The sequence below is a fragment of the Artemia franciscana genome, chromosome 14 (genome assembly GCF_032884065.1).
Source record: "Artemia franciscana chromosome 14, ASM3288406v1, whole genome shotgun sequence".
NCBI classification, from domain to species: Eukaryota; Metazoa; Arthropoda; class Branchiopoda; order Anostraca; family Artemiidae; genus Artemia; species Artemia franciscana.
In genome coordinates, this window is record NC_088876.1 from 16,862,640 (window position 1) to 16,872,556 (window position 9,917).

Here is a 9,917-nt window from a genome sequence, read left to right on the forward strand (position 1 = left end):
GTTTGTGTTTAGCTTCGAAATTTTTACTATCTGACGGATCACCTATTTTTAACAAAATAGTCATCTCCAAATTTTGTTAAATTAATCTGGGGAAAAAAGGGTTTGGGGGGGGGGCTTATTGCCCTTCGATCTCTTTTGACTTTTTAGAAGTGAACTAGAACTTTCAATTTTTAATTAAATGAGCCCTCTCTGAAGTTTAGACGATCATCTCTTCTATGAGAACCATATATTCCTCCAGTGCATAACTTACAACGCCTACCCTCGGGCCCTTGGGGTTGTGTCAACCCCAGAGTTTTAATATCTGAGGTTTGAACTTTTTTTTTTATAAAAAAGGTCATCTCACAATTTTTATCGGATAGGTTTTGAGAAAAAGGTGTAGAGGGGGAGGAGCTAGCTGCCCTCCGATTTCTTTTGACTCTGAAAAGTCAACTAAAACTTTTGGTTTACAATTAAACGAGCCCGCTCGGAATTATATACGCGCATCCCTTCTTCAATAAGAACATGTGGCCCCAGGGCATCACTTACAATGCTCGCCCCCGGGCCCTGGGGGTCGTGTTGACCCGGTATTTTTTATATCTGATCTTTGAACAAATTTTGAGAAAACAGCTATCTCAGAATTTTTATTTGGTGCATTTGTGGATAAAGACGTGGGGGAGGAGGTTAACTGCCCCCACTCACTTTTGAATATTAAATAGTGAACTAGAACTTTCAATTTCGAATCAAATAACCCCTCTTGGAAGTTTATACGAGCATCCCTTCCATTAGAACCATATATGCCCCCAGGGCATGACTTAAAATGCCTGCCCTTGGGCCCTGGGGGCTGTGTCGACACCGGAGTTTCTGTTATCTAATACTTAAACATTTTTGAAATGGATGTCTCAAAATTTTTATCAGATGGGTTTGGGCAAAATGGGCGTGAGGGGAGCTAGTTGCCCTTGGATGTTTTTTGACTATTAAAAGTGAACTAGAAATTTCAGCATCCAATCAAATGAGCCCTCTCTGAAGTTTATACAAATATCCCTTCTATAAGAATCATATATGCCCCTAAGGCAAAATTTACAACGCCTACCCCCAGGGCCCGGGGCGTTATGTCGATACCAGAGTTTTTGTTATCTGATGTTTGAAATATTTTTTAAAAATTGCTATCTCAAAATTTTTATCTTTTAGAACTTTCAATGTTGAATCAAATGAGCCATCTTTGAAGTTTTCACGAGCATCCCTTCTATAAGAACCATTTATACCCCAGGGCAAAACTTACAACGACTATTCCGGGTCCTGGAGTTTGGGTCTACACCCAGAGTTTTTGTTGTCTGACCTTACAACTATGTTTAACAAAATGGCTATGCTACATTTTTTAACTTATATATTTGGAGGATACGGGTGTGGATAAGGGGGGGGGGGCTAGTTGGCTTCTGATCTCTTTTGACTCTTAAAAAGTGAACAAGAACTTTCATTTTCCTAACAAATAAGCTCAACACAGGGGCCAGAAATTAAGATATTAAGAACAACAACTTTATACTTCTCAGAATACCAACGATCCCTTTCCTTGGCCAGTATGTTCTGTTTACCCTTTATAGGCTTAAGATATACCGTAATAAATGATAAACGATTCCTCTAAAACCAATTTCTGTTAAATGATTGAGAATTTAAACTTTTAACCTGAACTATTTAATTAGTTGCTTGTAAAGTGAAAACGACTTTTTAGTCTGTTTGGGGTTTAAAGAGCAACAGCACTACACTTCTGAGATAAAAGTTTATCGATTTAATATATTGATAAGAAAATAGGATTTAAAGTTTTAGTAAAACTTTATTTTCACCACTCTTGTGCTGCTTCTAAATCCATTCCTTTCAAATGTACAGGGAATTTATTTGTTTGATCAAAACCTTCAATTCAAGGAAGATTTTCCATTTTAAATTCAATTAATGTGATACTATATTCTTTCGGGGGGTTTCCTTCGGCGGCCGTACCCGCATCATATCTGTTAATTTATGCTGGTTGTAAGTTCAGCATCATTTTTCATTGTAATTTCTTATTGCTTTCCTTCATGCATAGTAATTTCTGCCCGTCGTATGTCTGACATCGTATATAAGCTAATTTTGTTTGTTTTTTCAGATTTAATTCGCTAAGTTCATATCATGATCAAATTAATTTTTTTTAAGCAATTTCTGGAAAAAGAGCTTATCGTAGATAGGTCTTATATTTTCATTTCACTTGACATTAATCTGCCCCAAAGGAACGCATTAACGTAATAATTGTATTGTTTCATTTTCTAATTATGTTTTCGAAACATGGAATTAAACAGCTTTTCTTGGAAGATAAAAAAAATTATTCAGCTTCGATGATACAGGTAACACTATTTTCAGCGGATTCTTATGTTAGCACTAGTATGATTGGTAGTAACATAACAAGGCTTAATTTATACTGCTCTAGTGAAAAATGCATACATCAAAAATCTATGCAGCAATATGTATGTTGAGAACTCTAACATTGTGGATGATAGTTCGGTCTAGAGGCCAGCTTTACCATGGTTTTAATCCATCGAGTAGGGGTGTAAGTTTATCAAATGCCTCTCAACTGCAAAGCTGTAGTTTTCTCTTTGATGCTTACCTTGATAGACTGGATTTAATATATTATAGTGAGGAAAAATTCTTCTTATTTCCCGCCCCAAAAAAGGAAAAAAGAAAAAAATATTTCCTGAAGATTTTAACTTAATGCTCTTAGTTGCTCCTGACATATTGCAGACACACTTTGATAACCTGGATTCACATTGTGTTTTTTTTTTTTTTTTTTTTTTTTTTTTTGGTTTAAATTCCATTTTGTCAAAAGGGCGTACTTTTGGTATCTCATAAACGGCTAGGAGAATTAAGTCGGAACCTTTAGGGTATATAAAATTAAATAAGATCAAGGTTGCCAAAAAAGTGCATCCGCAAAGTCACAGGAACTGCTGAAAATATTAAGTTGAGACTTCGGAATGTCTAAAGGAGACTTTTGTGGAATGTCTAAGGGAGTGTTGAAATTAATTAAAAAACACTACATGCATCCAGACTGATAAAAGGGTCTATCTACTAAATCAGAACGGCTAAGGGTGCCAAGCTAAAATTTTCAAGAAGAATTGATGGGGATAACGATCTAAGTCATAAGACATAATCTGTATCAAGTTTGTCAGATAGATGTATCTGGAGCATATGCGGAACAGCTAAGGATATTAAATTGACACTTTTATGTTTTGTTGAGGGAAAAGTTGAACTAAATCAAAGGACACCTTGTGGATCCAGGTTGTCCAACGCTCTGTATCTGCAATACCCAGGAATAGCTAAGGGTCAATTTGAAACTTTAGAGAATACTGAGGGAGATGTTGAGCTAAATCATATGGCACCATATGCATCGATTCGAAAGGGTGTATCTGGATTATCTCAGGAACGGCCAACAGTATTAAGTTGAAACTCTTAGGGAATATTGAGGAAACTATTGAACCAAATAAAAAAACATTATATGCATCAAGGTTGTCAAAAAGCGATTTCTGTAATATCTCAGTGATGATCAAGAATATAAAGTTGGAATTTTTAGGGAATTATGATGGTGATATCGACATTACCGTCATATACCATCTTTTTATTTAATTTTATTGGTCCTAAAAGTTTCATTTCAATACCCTAACAGTTCCTGAGGTATTGCAGATGTACCCTTTCGACAACATGGATTCAGACAGTTTCGTTTGACTTAGTTGAACATGCTCAGTATTTTTCCACTTAATAACCTTATCCGTTCCTGTGATATTGAAGATAGGTCCTTTTGCCAATCCGTCCCTTGAGAAAAGAGGGCAAGCTTTTTTTCAGCTTTATATCTTCCTCAACATGCCCTGAAGATGAGGACTGTGAATTATTTAAGTCGCCCATTGTTTCCATATATGTTTTATTACTTGGAAAAGGGGCATGTTAGAACCTGGGTGTCTGACAAGTCTTGGCGTATTGAGGTTAAACTTTAATTAACTGCTTATTGGATCTTGAACTAAACCAGAGTCACTATGTGCATCCAGGTTATCAAAAGTAAGCATTTGCATTGCAATATCTGAAGAATCGACAACAATATTAAGTTGAAACTTTAAGGGAATGTCGAGGGTGATTTTAAACTAAATCAAAAGACATTGGCAACCCAGGTGTCTAAAAAAGTGTTTTTTTCAATACTTAGGAAAAGCAAAGGAGAGCTAGTTAAGCATTTTATGAAATTTTGAGGCCGTTTTTTAACTAAATCAAAAGACAATATATGCATTCAGGTTTTCGAAAGGTTGTATCAGAAATATCTCAAAAGCAGCCAAAGTTATAATGTTAATATTTTGAGAGAATGTTGAGGGTAATCTGGAGCTAGGGATCAAACTAAGGACATTGATGACCAAAACGTACCCCTGTTTCCCAGCAATAAAATCTACCTGTAAATATGAGGCCATCTGCATTCACAGTCCTCACCTTCCTGCTCAGGACCTCTTGAGGGGAATTTCGGATCAAACAGGTCGTGGTAACGAACTGTAAGTAAGGTACGACCCTGCTCAATAGTAACCGAAACTCTTAAAAACATAATTTTGATACCAATAGATACATAAAGAGAAATGAATTTTTATGCTGACTTTAAATATATAAGTTTCAACAATTTTAGCCCTACCCATCAAAAGTTACGAACAGGAGAGGATTTGCCTTATTTTTGATAAAGGGTTAAACACCCCTAAAAGTCATAGAATATTAATGAAAATTATTCTATCAGATTCAACATATCGGAGAACCCTACTATAGAGGTTTTAAGCTCCTATCGGCACAAATGTGGAATTTTGTATTTGTTTTTGCCAGAAGAAAAATCACGGATGTGTGTTTATTTGTTTCTTTCCCCAGGGATGATCGTTTCTACCCAGTGGTCCTAAAATTTCGCGAGAGGTTTTATTTGAACGGCAATTAGAAGTTCTAGTGCCCTTATCAAGTGACCAAAAATTGGAGGGCAACTATATCCCCTCCCACGCTAATTTTATTTCCAAAGTAACTCAATCAAAATTTTGAAATAACCATTTTGTTCAGCATAGTCGAAATAACTAATAACTATGGCTTTGAGAATGACATAATCGTGTGCAGTCCTCTGGGGAAGGGATGCAAACTATGAACTTTGCCCATTGTTTATATATAGTATTCGTTATTGGTAAGTATACAGACGTTTTCAAGGGGATTTTTTCTGGTAGGGGGATTGGGTTACGTGGGAGGATCTTTCTATGGAGAAATGTTTCATAAGGGAAGATAATTTCTATGAAGGAGGTGCTGAATATTCCAGCATTATATAAAACCGATCAGAGATTAAATAAAAAAAAAGTTTTTTCAACTGAAAGTAAGGAGTAACATTAAAACTAAAACGAACAGAAATTACTACTTATATGAGGGGGTTCGTCTCCTCGTCAATATCTCGCTGTTTATGCTAAAGTATTTTACACAAAAGTTATTTCAAAAAAGCTATTTATTATACCGAAACGGTCTTTGTGATTCAGGGGTCTTACTTAAAGAATTAGAACAAAATTCAAACTTTCGAGGTATTGACGAGGGGTGAACCCCTCATTTTACGTATATGAGGAAGTTCGCCTCCTCGTCAACACCTCGGTCCTTATGCTAAAGTTCGAATTTTGTAAAATGATGGTCAATATAAGGAATAATTTGTTTTTGGTTTATTTTCCGGCCAATCTTAGCATTTAATTTTAATTTAAGCAGCTTCATAACTATGATTTTGATATGATAATAAACCAGAGATATTGTATGGGTTTGGCTTGTGGTTGTTATTAAATAAAAAAAATTCCAACTGAAAGACAGGAATAACGTTAAACCTTAAAACGAGCATAAATTATTACGTATTACTTTTAAAGATCTTTTTGAGACTCTCATTTTCACAAAAATAGTTTCGACCTCTTTGGCCGTTTTGTTCCTATGCCTTACAAAAAGAGGCTCGGATTTCCCGATAATATTTGAAAACGATCAACAAGGAAATAAAAAACAAGTTTTTTCGACTGAAAGTAAGAAACAATATTTAAACGTAAAATGAACAGAAAATATCAGGTTTATGAAACGGGTTGCCTCTCCTCAGTAGCTCGCTCTTACGCTGAAGTTTATTTTTTATCTTTTAAAAGAGGTTATTATTCTAATTAAATAGCCTTTGTTATTCAGGATTCATTCTTAAACTGAAACAAAAATCAAAGTTAGCTTATTATAAGGTTATTATTAGTTTAAAAAAAGTAAAATTAATATGCAAATTTTGTATTAGTTATTCATGTACGGTAAGCCAAATTCAAAACCTGCATTAATTCCAAAACCTTCAGAGATTTAATAAAAAAACAAGTTTTTTCAACGATAAGTAAGGAGCGATATTAAAACATAAAACGAACAGAAATTATTCCGTATATTAAAGGGGCTGTCCCCTCCTCTACACCTCGCTTTTTACGCTAAAGTTTTTATTGTTTAAAAAATAGAGCTATGAGAAAGAGTCAAACTTTAGCGTAAAGAGCGAGGCGTTGAGGAGGGGACAGTCCCTTTCTTATACGGAATAATTTCTATTCGTTTTAAGTTTTCATGTCGCTCCTTACTTTCCGTTAAAAAAACTTGTTTTTTATTTAAATAAAATCCAAGACACTAATCCTCCAGGCTGTTAAAAAGGACCAATATCTAATAATTTTCTAAGGCTATTAAGTTGAAATTTTCAGGGTATACTAAGGGGTAAATTAAACTAAATCAAAAGACTTTAAGTGCATCCAGGCTGTCAAAATGGTGTTTTTACAACATCTAGAGCAATATCTTGACAGCGGAAAGTTAAAACGTCTATGGAAAGTTGAGGGTGGCGTTTCATTAAATCAAAAGACCCTATATATGCTTTTAGGCTGTCAGAGGGGTGTATTTTTAATATCTCAGGAACAACTAAGGGCAAAAATTAACAGCTTGAGGGACCCAGCCGAGAGTCATTATCAAATATTGGAAAGGGAATCAAGTACATTTAAAATTTTCATGGTGGAACCAAGGAGAACTTGTCAAAAACGATAAATTTTATAAGAAAAATGCGGCTACATCGGATCTTATCGCAAAATATTCTTGCTTTTGTGCTCATCAGCTCAAAATGTAAAGCCATGAAAGCACCTCAATTGAAGTTTTAGAAACAGGGAAATTTCAAATGGAAACGATTCTGGTTGCACTGATTCTAGACGCGATACTAATTGCCGTCATTATTTCTTCTTTTTTTTCTAATTCAAGTAAAGAAGCTGTAAAGACAGAACTTAATACAGTAATATTCTTAAAGTACAATGCTCGATCAATATTTTAGCTATATTAAAGGTTATAGCAGGATAGGGATCAGAAGGGCTTGTTCTATAGAATGGTAAAAGTTAGGTCGATTTACAATCTATTTATTTGAATAATGTTCACTCTCCACACCTATCCAAAATTCTATAATAATAATAATGTTTTTTTATCTTTATTGTACAATTGAATTCAAAATATAAAAACCAAGCCAAAATTTTACTTCTTAAGGGGATTCTGTGTATTAAAATCTTTTTACAAGCCTCAGCGTTGGCTGTCGGTCTCAAAGACAAAGACACCATAGAAAATTCTCGAAGGGGAATAGCCGCAAATGAGAGCTACTGAGAATCATTGGCTCGAAATTTTGTTACTATTTTTTAAAAATCTTCTTTCGTAGAGAAATTCTGGCAAAAATCCCCAATGTAAAATATCCCCCGAAAAGTTCGTCCCCTTGTAACTTCCCTCCCCTCGGAAAATTCCCCCCGTGGAATAGTTATTGTGTCTTTCAACTTTGCTGAACAAAATAGCTATCTCAATATTTTGACAGGAAGATTTAAGGAAAAAGGGGAGTAGAAGGAGGCCTAGTTGCCTTCCAATCTTTTTGGTCACTTAATTCAGGCACTATAACTTTTAATTTCTGGTCGAATGAGCGATTTCTCGATGTTTTAGGGCCTATCTTCGATACAATCCTCCCTGGGAAAAACAAATAAACAAAAACAAATAAATATGGATCTATGATCTTTTTTCTGGCAAAAAGCACATAGTTCCACATTTTTGTAAGTAGAGGCTTAAAAATCTCTACAGTAAGGTTTTTTCATGCTCTAAATCTAATGGTGTGATATTCATTAAGATTCTTTGATTCTCAGGGGTTGCTTTTCATATTTTTGAAAATCAGGCAAATTTTCAGCTCGTAGCCTTTGATGAATAGCACTAAACTTAATGAAACTCATATATTTGTAATCAACATAATAAGCCAATTCTTTCGATGTATCTGTCGATGTCAAAATCCTTTTTCTTAGAGTTTTGGTTAATATTGAGTCCCCTCGCTGCTTACTTACAATTTGTTACCACAAACTGTTTGAAAGTTTGACTTTTTCTCTCAATTCCTTTAGAACAACTCCTGTAACACAAGAGCCGTTTAATTAGTATAATAAACGTTTTTTAAGTTCTTTTTTAATCTTTTTTCTTTTTAATTCTTTTTTTAAAGGAAAACTATTACACAAACAGTAAGATATTGAGGAGGGCGTAAGCTCCCTTATATACCTAATAATTTTTCTTCGTTTAAAGTTGTGACGCTGCTCTTTACTTTCAGTAGAAAATTTTTTTTTTTAATTTACTTTCTGATTAAATTCACGAGCTGATTGATCTTTATCTGCTGGGGGTTTTTCAGCATTTATCAAAAATCAGGCAGATGTTACCAGGCTTGTAGCCTTTGATGAGTAACACTAAACTTAATAAAACGTTTATGATGGGAATCAGTAGACTAACCCAATTATTTTGATATATCAATTGATATCAAAATGCCATTTTTAAGAGTTTTAGTTAGTATTAAGCTGCGTCGCTCCTTACTTACACTCCGATACCAAGAATCGTTTGAAAGTTTGACTTTCTCTCCCAATTCTTTAAGAACGACTCCTGAAACACAAGGCCGTTTGATAGTATAATAAGCTTTTTTTATAAGTTCTAAGATAAAATTAGCGTAAAGAGCGAGGAATTGAGGAAGGCGTAAGCCCCCTCATGTGCCTACCAATTTCTTTCGTTTTAAGTTGTCATGTTGCTCCTTACTTTCTGTTTAAAAAACTTGTTTGCTTTAAATTTAATTTCGGATCGTGTAAATAATGTCAGGAATTCCGAATCCTCATCCATGGAAAATCCCTCGTTAGAAAGTTTCTTCCCCGCAAAATACCCCATACAAGGAGAATTCTCCCCAGATAATTCAATTCTAACTTAAGTTTCTCCCTGAAAATTCCTTGTGGACGATTCCAGTTGAAATTTTTTTCTTAGCACACTTTCATTTGAAACAGATTTTAATTTCTCATTGTTTTTTAAATCATGTTGGGCCCCTCCCCCCTTCCCATGAAAAACTCTTTTAGACCTTTTGATTTTTGGTTACAATCCAGCCGCATCGCTCTTTACTTACGGTTCGTTACCATGGACTGTTCGATAAGTTTCGTTAAAAGTGAATATTTTTAACCCTGGTGCAAAACGGGAGAAGTTTAAGCACTTGTTTTTATTCCCCAGAAAGGCAGGTGTCGGCTTTTCGTTTTCTGTGGTTTATTCAGATGTCCTATAGAATCTATACAAGTTATTACAAGAAATTTTAGACTAGAAATTTTATAATAGAAGAGTTAGGATGGTCCCCAGTAGTTGAATTAAAATCAAGTTGCCATCAATCCATGGCTAATTGGAGAAAAAGCCCAGACAGATAGTCTGAGTGAGAGGCACAGCTGGCATAAGCCTTTTTCAGGAATTTATGAAAATGATGTCATTTTCACTTCTTGATAGATTTAATGAAAAAAAAACAAGTTTTTTTTTACTGAAAGTAAGGAGCGACATTAAAATTAAAAGGGGTTGTCCCCTCCTCAACACCTCACTCTTTACGCTAAAGTTTG